Genomic DNA, 10908 nt, shown 5'->3' with positions numbered 1-10908 from the left:
AACAAATTCACATAATAAATAAAACAAACAAAACGAAGTCCATACTATAACAAATAAAAGAAAAGTTACAAGATAGTTTATAAAAGAAATTTGTCTTCAGAAATACATGAAAGAAATAAGATGAAAACAACGTCAAGAAATATTTCTTCAGAAATAAAGAAAAGAAAACAACGTGTGGAACACAACATCTTCAACAATTGTCTAACCTCATCTCCGGACAACATCATACAACAAAATAAAAACATTCAAATGTCATAAACTTCTAGAAACAAATAAAAAACTTCAAGTTCAACACCAAAACGAGTATGACAAAACTCAACCCACCCCCCAAAACATATTCAAACATTCATAAACATCCATAAACACACAAAAACTCCAAGTTCAATGACAAAACGAGTATAACTAAACTCTACCCATCTCCCATGACATTTTCGACGCTCATAAACATAAAAAAAACACATAAAAACCTACAAGTTAAACTCCAAAACGATTATAACCAAACTCTATCCACCCCCACAATATTCAAACTTCATAAACACCAACGAACACACAAAAAACTCAAACTTCCCCCCAAACAATCTAAACTAAACTTGATTCACCCCCCACAAAATGTTCAAACATTCATAAACATCCATAAACACACAAAAACTCCAAGTTCAATGAAAAAACGAGTATAACCAAACTCTACCCACCCCCACGACATTCCTGACACTCATAAACATTAAAAAACACATAAAAACCTACAAGTTCAACTTCCTACCCACCCCCGCAACATTCAAACTCATAAACAAGAATGAACACACAAAGAACTCAAACTTTTCCCCCAAAACAATCTAAACCAAACTGGACCCACCCCCCACAACATGTTCAAACATTCATAAACATACAAAAACTCCAAGTTCAATGACAAAACGAGTATAACCAAACTCTACCCACCCCCACGACATTTCCGACGCTCATAAACATTAAAAAACACATAAAAACCTACAAGTTCAACTTCCTACCCACCCCCGCAACATTCAAACTCATAAACAAGAATGAACACACAAAGAACTCAAACTTTCCCCTCAAAACAATCTAAGCCAAACTGGACCCACCCTCCACAACATGTTCAAATATTCATAAACATTCATAAATATCCATAAACACACAGAAACTCCAAGTTCAATGAAAAAACGAGTATAACCTAACTCTTCCACCCCCACAACATTTTCGACGCTTATAAACATCAAAAAACACATAAAAACCTACAAGTTCAACTCCCTACCCACCCCCACAACATTCAAACTTCATAAGCAAGAACGAACACACAAAGAACTCAAACTTTCCCCTCAAAATAATCTAAACCAAATTGGACCCACACCCCACAACATGTTCAAACATTCATAAACATCCATAAATATGCATAAACACACAAAAACTCCAAGTTCAATAACAAAACCAATACAACCTAACTCTACCCATCCCCCACGACATTCTCGACGCTCATAAACATAAAAAAAACACATAAAAACCTACAAGTTCAACTCCTTACCCACCCCCACAACATTCAAACTTCATAAACAAGAACGAACACACAAAGAACTCAAACTTTCCCCCCAAACCAATCTAAACCAAACTGAACCCACACTCTATAACATGTTAAAACATTCATAAATATCCATAAACACACAAAAACTCCAAGTTCAATAACAAAACGAGTATAACCTAACTCTACCAACCCCCATGACATTCCCGATGCTCATAAACATAAAAAAACACATAAAAACCTACAAGTTCAACTCCCTACCCATCCCACAACATTCAAACTTCATAAACAAGAACGAACACACAAAGAACTCAAACTTTCCCCCCCAAAAAATCTAAACCAAACTAGACCCACACCCCACAACATGTTCAAACATTCATAAACATTCATAAACATTCATAAATATCTATAAACACACAAAAACTCCAAGTTCAATAACAAAACGAGTATAACCTAACTCTACCAAGCCCCACAACATTCTCGACGCTCATAAACATAAAAAAAAGTGTATAAAAACCTACAAGTTCAACTCCCTACCCACCCTTACAACATTCAAACTTCATAAACAAGAACGAACACACAAAGAACTCAAACTTTCCCCCCAAACCAATCTAAACCAAACTGGACCCACACCCTACAACATGTTAAAACATTCATAAACATCCATAAATATGCATAAACACACAAAAACTCCAAGTTCAATAACAAAACAAGTATAACCTAACTCTACCAACCCCCTATGACATTCCCGACGCTCATAAACATAAAAAAAACACATAAAAACCTACAAGTTCAACTCCCTACCTACCCCCACAACATTCAAACTTCATAAACAAGAACGAACACATAAAGAACTCAAACTTTCCCCCCAAAATAATCTAAACCAAACTAGACCCATACCCCACAACATGTTCAAACATTCATAAACATCCATAAATATCCAAAAACACATAAAAACTCCAAGTTCAATAACAAAACGAGTATAACCTAACTCTACCAACCCCCACGACATTCTCGATGCTCATAAACATAAAAAAAAGTGTATAAAAACCTACAAGTTCAACTCCCTACCCACCCCTACAACATTCAAACTTCATAAATAAGAACGAACACACAAAGAACTCAAACTTTCCCCCCAAAAAATTCTAAACCAAACTGAACCCACACCTCACAACATGTTCAAACATTCATAAACATTCATAAATATCCATAAATACATAAAAACTCCAGTTCATTGACAAAACGAGTATAACTTAACTCTACCGACCCCTCATGACATTCCCGACGCTCATAAACATAAAAAACACACAAAAAAACTTCAAGTTCAACTCCAAAACGAGTATTACAAAACTCAACCCACCCTCCACAACATATTCAGACATTCATAAACATCTATAAACACACAAAAACTCTAAGTTTAATGACAAAATGAGTATAACCAAACTCTTCCCATCCCCACGAAATTCCCAACACTCATAAACATGAAAAAACAAAAAAAAAAACTTCAAGTTCAACTCCAAAACGAGTATCACGAAACTCAACTCACCCCCATAACATATTCAAACATCCATAAACATCCATAAACACACAAAAACTCCTGTTCAATGACAAAACGAGTATAACCAAACTTTACCCACCCTTCAAAACAGTCTAAACCAAACTTGGCCCACCCCCCACGACATTCCCGACGCTAATAGACAAACACACAATAACGATGACAAACACATTAAAATCCAGTTGTTTGGCTACCATAATTGAAGGATAGCCAACAATTCTTTATCATAAAGCTACTAGTAAGATATAACTACTTTGCTACCATAACTGCAGGATAGCAACATATTAGACAACTAAATAATGAAGTAATCATACCTAATTCGATGGCCTTCCTCTCTATGACCATATCATGTCTTCAATCATTTTTTTTCATTTCTTCCATTTGTCTTGCATGATCCTCTCTCATTTGTTTTTTAACATCTTCAAGTTCCTTAATCCTCGACTTGTAAGATTGTATCAATAGCAGTGGAGGCACAAGGATCATCTAAGCATTCTAATTCACTATTTTTGGCAAAATATAAAGCATGCTTTTGGAGAAAAAGTGAGTTTCAAGACATATCTCTTGTAGAACTTCTTCAAAGCTCCATCTCCAACTGCTATCTTCTCCATTCTTGTTGTAGACTACCTCAAGATCTTCCTCACTATTCTCTTGATGCTCTAGATTGAGTTGTGGGACTCAAAACAAGCTTGAATCAAGGAATGAAGGAGAAAAGCTCACTGCTGCAACCTTGTTTAAGAACCTTTCTTCAAACTAGTTTTTCTCTCAAAACTCTTTTGATTGCACGCCCGATTTTCACTTCAATTTCTTTATTATATTGTAGATCAACATGCAAAGAGAAGAGTTGCATGAGTTGTAGCTCATTCTTGGAGAAGAAAGGCAAATAATGCTTCATGTGTGAGCTGCTTAAGTGATGGATAATGAAAAAATCCATTTTTCCATTTTGTGTTTTTGTTTTCCAATTTTTCCAATTTTATCTAAAAATAAAATTTTGATTTTATAAATCTATTTTGATTTTAAAAATGAAAATTTAATTAATTTCATAAATTAATTATTAAATAAAACTTAATTAATTTAATATCAAACATTAAATTAATTTTAACACACATCCATCTTTATATATTTAAATCATATTTAAATATATAAATTCTCCTATTCCGTTTAATTCTAAAATTAAACATAATTATATCTCATATAATTACTAGTTCCCTTAATTTTAATTTGAACGTCTCAAATTAGCTTTTCACGTTGTTCTAGAGCTAGTTCGTTACGAGTTAGTAGGGGGACCTCGCGGACCTACAGATCATGGGCTCCAACGATCAGAGATTAATTGGCTAAACTCATTAGACCAAATTAATCTCCATTCCTTAACTCATGGGTCATTCCACTAAAGCCCATAGTTGCACTCCCCTCACTGTAAATATATTATGTCCACATGATTTAACCATAATCAGCAAGTCGACCCTTCACAGGTTGTTCGTAACAACGATTGGGTCAAATATCTGTTTTACCCCCGAGATTACGTCTTATTCCTCAAGTCCCTACTGATCCTCTAATGAACAATTGGTTTGTGATTCAATCACCAAACCAAACTCTCTCAGCCCAGTGAGAAAGTGGGGCCCCTTGTTCAAGACCTGGATTCAGTACTTGAGAGAACAACCTTTCTCCTATCCCTAAATCGGGTAGGCGTGAACTCCGTCTTGCACCCTATGTCCCTAACTATCTATTCGGTCTTACCCCTGAAATGGGAGTCTTATTGAGTCGGCACTGTTGAGCCAACCCTCAACTATGCAAATCTAAGGGCAATCCCGAATAAACAGAAGTTCATAGTTAGCTCAGGATTAAGATCGAGTTACCTAGGTCATCTAGGTGAAATAGTCAGTCTTAAACAGTAAACAACGTTATAAAGTAAGAGTGACTTATTTCTTGGTTCTGATCTTATGCAAATTCATTGCATAGGATGCCCCCACTCCTCATGTCATAATATGTACGAATTAGGATCACATCGTATGTAGCACTTTACAACTCTTTGTAACAACTACAGAGTAGGCCGCATCCAATGGTGTTACCAGAATAAGGTACCCAACCTCATTCATGTACAATAAATCATTTTGACTATTTACTCGAACCCGATCCACTCTTATGTCTCCATATAAAGTTCAAGTACTCATACAATAGTCATGGGTCTTAGTTTATTGGATCTAGACTTTCATACAATTTATGAGATCAATAACAAGTATATTGATTATAGAAAATATTTATCATTTTACAAACTACGAGTTTTTAGGACATAAAACCCAACAAAAGTTCCGCTTCATTCACTTTGGTATTGACCTATGCAAACACCACCCATAGGAGAACACAAGCAAAGGTGTCTCGAGGCCGAGCATAGATCTCATGGTGTGAATTATTTAGGGAGAAACGTGAAATGAATTTGACATATCATATACATCATTTTCCTCCCATTAAGTGTTTTAAAATGAATTTGACATATCATATACATCATTTGACATATCAAATGATTGTTAAATTTTTCAAATGGTAACTCTTATATTGGATAGTTTAACAATAATGATTCTTGTTTATTAAATACTTTAATAAACCTAATTATTTATTGCATGCTTATAACATATGTCTAGTTCACCTTCCAGGTCGGCTCCCAAGTAGGGATGTTTCGTTTTCATCAGCTTAAATACCCAACCTAGACAGAACCTTCCTTAGACAAAGGTTCCTTATAGACAATTATGTTATAGATTTAATCTTATATTTAATCAAATTTAATCCTATTAAAAGGGAATTAAAAGATTAAACATATTTCTAATCTCGTTAGAAATATTATTAACTTAGGTCTAGATGAAATCAATTTTAAACCATTTAAAATTAATTTAACATATATTAGCATGCAACTCTTGATTATTATTTTAATTCTAATTCCATTAGACTTATAACACTTATAAAGTTAATGAAACAATTAAAACTTATGCCATGCATCTAATGACATACTTAAAATTATAACAATTATATTTCTAAAGTAATGTCATGCTTCATGCATTTCCATTTTCATTTCATAACATAACAATTATATTATAAAATAATGAAAATAATAACATACATCCATCATCCAAACTATATATTATAACAATTATAATATAAAATGATGCATGGACATGTTATATATGTATGCAACCATATAATATAACAATTATATTAAATATGATGCATGAGCATGCTTAATTAAATCATGCAACTATATAATATAACACTTAAATTAAATGATGCATGGTTTTATATTTATCCTATGGTGGGATTTTTATACTACGGCATACATTATACAACATAATAAAATATATCATACATCATATGTATAAAATAATAAAAAGCAACATTGGACCAAAAATTAGCATCCTAAACAACTAATCAAATTAATATAACTTCTATATTAATTTAATTAATTAATATTACAAATTAATTCAAAAAAACAAGCAAACAATTGCTTCAATTGTCGTTCGAACGCATGACTCGAATTGCCTGACACGCGCGCGGACCATCCTTGGAACATAACGACACTCGGTGCTAGCGTCGTTATGTTGGGTTTTACTTTACCGCAGTGTAGTCTTACACTCCACACAGCATCGTAATGCTACTGTCAAAGCATAGTGACGTTGGGCATTCTGCCTTACAACGTAATACATAGTGTAATTACGTTGTGTCTTGCTCCAAGGCAGAATGCTTTACTCTGCTTCAATCTCCAGCATGTTCTTGCTCCAATGGCCACCAAACTCTTCAGCAACCCAAACGAATGAATAGACATAGATTTACAGACTTGATAGAAATTAAATGCCTAAAACACTGGGCTCTTAAACTTTAAACTCTTTTAAAGCAGTAAATCTATGTCAATTTTGTTGAGGTTCATGCCCTAAAGTCTCGTGCCTTGTAGTTTGTAAACAGTTTGTACGAATGCTTGTGTTGTATAATATATGATATTTACTTCACATTTTGATTTTGCTCAGTTGTATGTTTTATTTGCTTTACCACAAACCAATAAATATAAAATTCCTGGTTATCTATATGTAACTTAAACATGTATATGGTGACATACAAGTGGATCATGTCTTGAGTGATAACCAAAATGGTCTGTAGTATATGAATATAGGAGGAAAACTTTATCCTGGTTATGCTATGGATGCGGCCCGCTTTGTGGAATGGTCACAAGTGTTGTGACTTGTCACAGATGGTCTGATCTTGATCATTCATGCAGGGGACATGCGAGCGGGGGTGTCTTATACAAAGAGTTTGTATAAGACCTGACCATGAAGTGTTAACGTCTCGTTATATAACACCGTTCATGACAGAGACTTTGCTTCACTAGGATGACCATAGGTAACATGACTTCAATCTTGAGTGAGTTGGGAACTCCTGCCATTGAAGGCAGTCCTTTGATTTGTATGGGTGTGAGTGGCCAGGTTGTTGATTCAAACCTACCATTTTGGGGATTCGTCTGATTTGGGATCTGGGATCTCAGCTACACAAGATGGAATTCACTTCTGCCCCGAAGCAGGGGCAAGTAGATAGATAGCTCCCTTAAGGGTTGATTCCAAGGCTTGAACAATGTGGCACCACACACCTTCTCTTGGCCTGAGAGGTGTTCACACATAGTTGGATTATGTTGTATTGTCCATTAGAGGAATCAGTGGTACTCAAGAAGTGAGATATAACTATAGGGGCAAAACGGTAAATTAGCCCAGCTGTACTTACGAGCATCTGTGAAGGGTCATTGTACTCATGATTGGTTATATCCGATGGACACAAAAATATATTTATGGTAAGAAGAGTTCAGCTGTTGGTCTTTAGTGGAATGTCTGGCAGTTAACGGATGGTGGATCTCATGGCTAAAGAGTTTAGTCAGCTATTCACGGACCGTTGGAGCTTCGAGACACAGGTCCATTAGGTCCCCTTGGTATCTTGGATAAAGTCGAGAATCAGTGTTTGGGTCAGTTTGAAATGTTCAAAATGACAAGAGGGAGTTTGATTATATATGATATAATTGGATTGGTTAATTATATATGATATAATTGATTAAATGTATGAGATACATTATTTTGGAGGAAATTAGATATAAATATGATTTATATCAAGTGGAGGAGAAATTACTATAGTAGATATGTGATATCAAACTATAGGGTAAGAATATAATAAGATTATATTCATTAATTATTAAATTGGTTAATTATATGATAATTGGCCGAAAACTTCTCTCGGTCATGTGTTAGTGGGAGAATCCAAAGTCGGTTATTGTAACCGAAGAATAAAATGAAAATTTTATTCATTTTGCAAAAAGTTCAAAAATTCACAATCAGTGTGAAAATGTAACGATCGCCTAACTTGAGAGCTTATACGATAGTAGCTCATCGTCTAAATGATTGCACACCAGCGCCTAAACAATCGCAACGCCCGTCCCTAAACGATCGCTTAGCTTTCCTAAATGATTGCATAACGTGCCACGTTTTCTAAACAATCGTCTACCATTTATTAAGCGATCGCTTAGTAAAACCTACACGATTGTGTAGCTTCTTCTAAACGATAAGCACCCTTGCTATACAATAGCCCTTTCTCTCCCACTTGCTTATCGTCTACACGATTTGTCTTTTCTCCGACCTCTACCAAATTCACCAAAGATCACACTTTAGATTCTCACTCCGAGAATACCAAGGGCTCCAACTGGTGGTGTCGTTCCCACTGTTCACTTGTTCGTGATTGTTCGTATTGCTGCCATTCGTGTAAACGATCGTGCTGCTGCAGCCGATTGGTTTGTTAGGCGATAGAGTTCGAGTAGAGGTTCTTCCACTGCTTCTAAGTTCGACGTTTGAAGAGAGTCATCAACTGGTATGAGAACTCTTTTCCTTGTATTTTTATTGTTCGAAGCATGTCGTTAATTAGTGTTAATTTGCATAACTGTCTGTTGGAATGTATGTGTTGTATTTTGGTCACGACGAAATCGAAAAGATCCGGACGCACTCATGGATTCTCTTCATTAAGAGTTCCTTCAATTGGTATCAGAGCTAGGTTCTGACATTCTAATTTCATTGTTGCAACGAATTACATATACATTCTTGGTGGGTACATGTCTACTCTATTTAATTGTTAAATTGTTGTAGATGTGCGGATTACTGGATGTTTTCGTGGATGTTATCATCGGTTTGATTTAATTGTTTTACATTTTCGGTTGTTTGTAAAGGCCTCTGCATTTTTGGGTATTAATAATCGTTATCGAGTTTGTAATTCAAAGTCTGTTTGAGTCTTGAGTCGTTCGTGAAGAAGATCAGAGCAAGGGTTGCAGTTCTTCGAGGAAGGAGACGATCAAGGGTTGATCGGGTCATGTAGATGATGAGGTAAGTGATCCTTGAGTATCGGGTCGTGTAGACGATGGGATGCTCACGTATCATTTAACGCGCGTGTGCACTAGACGATCGTTTAGCTCAGCAAGCTTCATCGCTTAGTAACTGAATAAACAATCACTTAGCATCGCACGGTAAATTGTTTACCTTTCGCCACATTAAGCGATCGCCTAGACGATTAAGCTTCGCAGCCTCGTTGTCGTCTAATTGTCTAGTGTGCGTTGGGCGATCGTTTACCTTTGGTGTTTACTACATGTTGGAGTCCTCCTGGCGGTTTAAGACACGGTTCGCCTGTGAACTAGTTCGCTCGATGGAAAATGTAATAAATAGGGTTATTTCATTTCGATTTTTTTGTAAAAGCTAATCCCGGTCCATTAATCCTTAGTTTATAACATGCGATGTTTGGTTTTTTATATATCATATGGTATGCACATATAGTAAATTCCACCTTAGGTTATGCATTGGTCATACATCATCTCTTTATTGTAAATTTTATAATTTAGAGAAGCATGATTTAATTATGTAAAAGCATGCTCATGCATCATATAATATAAGAGTTATATTTATGCATACATAAAAAGCATTGATATGCATCATCTTTATATTATAATTGTTATAGTATAAGGGTGAATGATAGCATGTTTGCTTGGTTATTACGCCTTATATAAAACTTATATATAGTAATGACCGGACATTGCATGAAACATGACACATAGGTTACTTTATAATTGTTATAAACACTTTGTTGTGCGCAATGGTTTTTTAGTTGTTTCTTTTTAAAAGTTAAAGAGAAATTAGAACTAAAAGAAATAAGAAAGACATGCATGCTCATTTAGGTTTAACTCATGGTTTTAAAATGTTTAAAACTTAGATCACATAGACCTAAGATCACGGTTCTAATATGATTAGCAACCCTAAGGCTTTAATCTTTTAATCTGTTTAATAGGATTAAATTGACTAATAAAAGGTTAAAGTGTAGCAAATCTATCTATAAGGGACCTTTTGTCTAAGGCGGGTTCTATCTAAACTGGGGTATTTAAGTTGACAGAAACGTAACACCCCTACCTGAGAACTTACCTGGAAAGGTGAATTAGATAGATTTGATGCATGCATGCAAGTTAAAGACAGTCCATTAAAGTGTTTAAATGTGACTACTTGAACTTGTTCATATTTCATAGACAAACATTGTTTATGAGCGGGAATTAAAAAGACGACTTAGAATAAAATCAGTAGCTAAATTGTCTAGGTTAATGAACCCCTAGATAGAACATTCAGTGGGAGGTACTTGGGGTATAAGATGCTTCACTTAAACCTTTCACGCTTCTCCTAAATAATCCACACCGTGAGATCTACCCTCGGCCTCGAGGCACCTTTGGCGTGTCCCCCAAACGAATGGTGTTTGGGTAGGTCAATATCAAAGTTGATGGAGAGAG

The sequence above is a fragment of the Benincasa hispida genome, chromosome 5, assembly GCF_027475165.1.
Source record: "Benincasa hispida cultivar pf3 chromosome 5, pf3_genome.v1.1, whole genome shotgun sequence".
NCBI lineage: Eukaryota > Viridiplantae > Streptophyta > Magnoliopsida > Cucurbitales > Cucurbitaceae > Benincasa > Benincasa hispida.
This window is presented reverse-complemented; position numbering follows the sequence as displayed.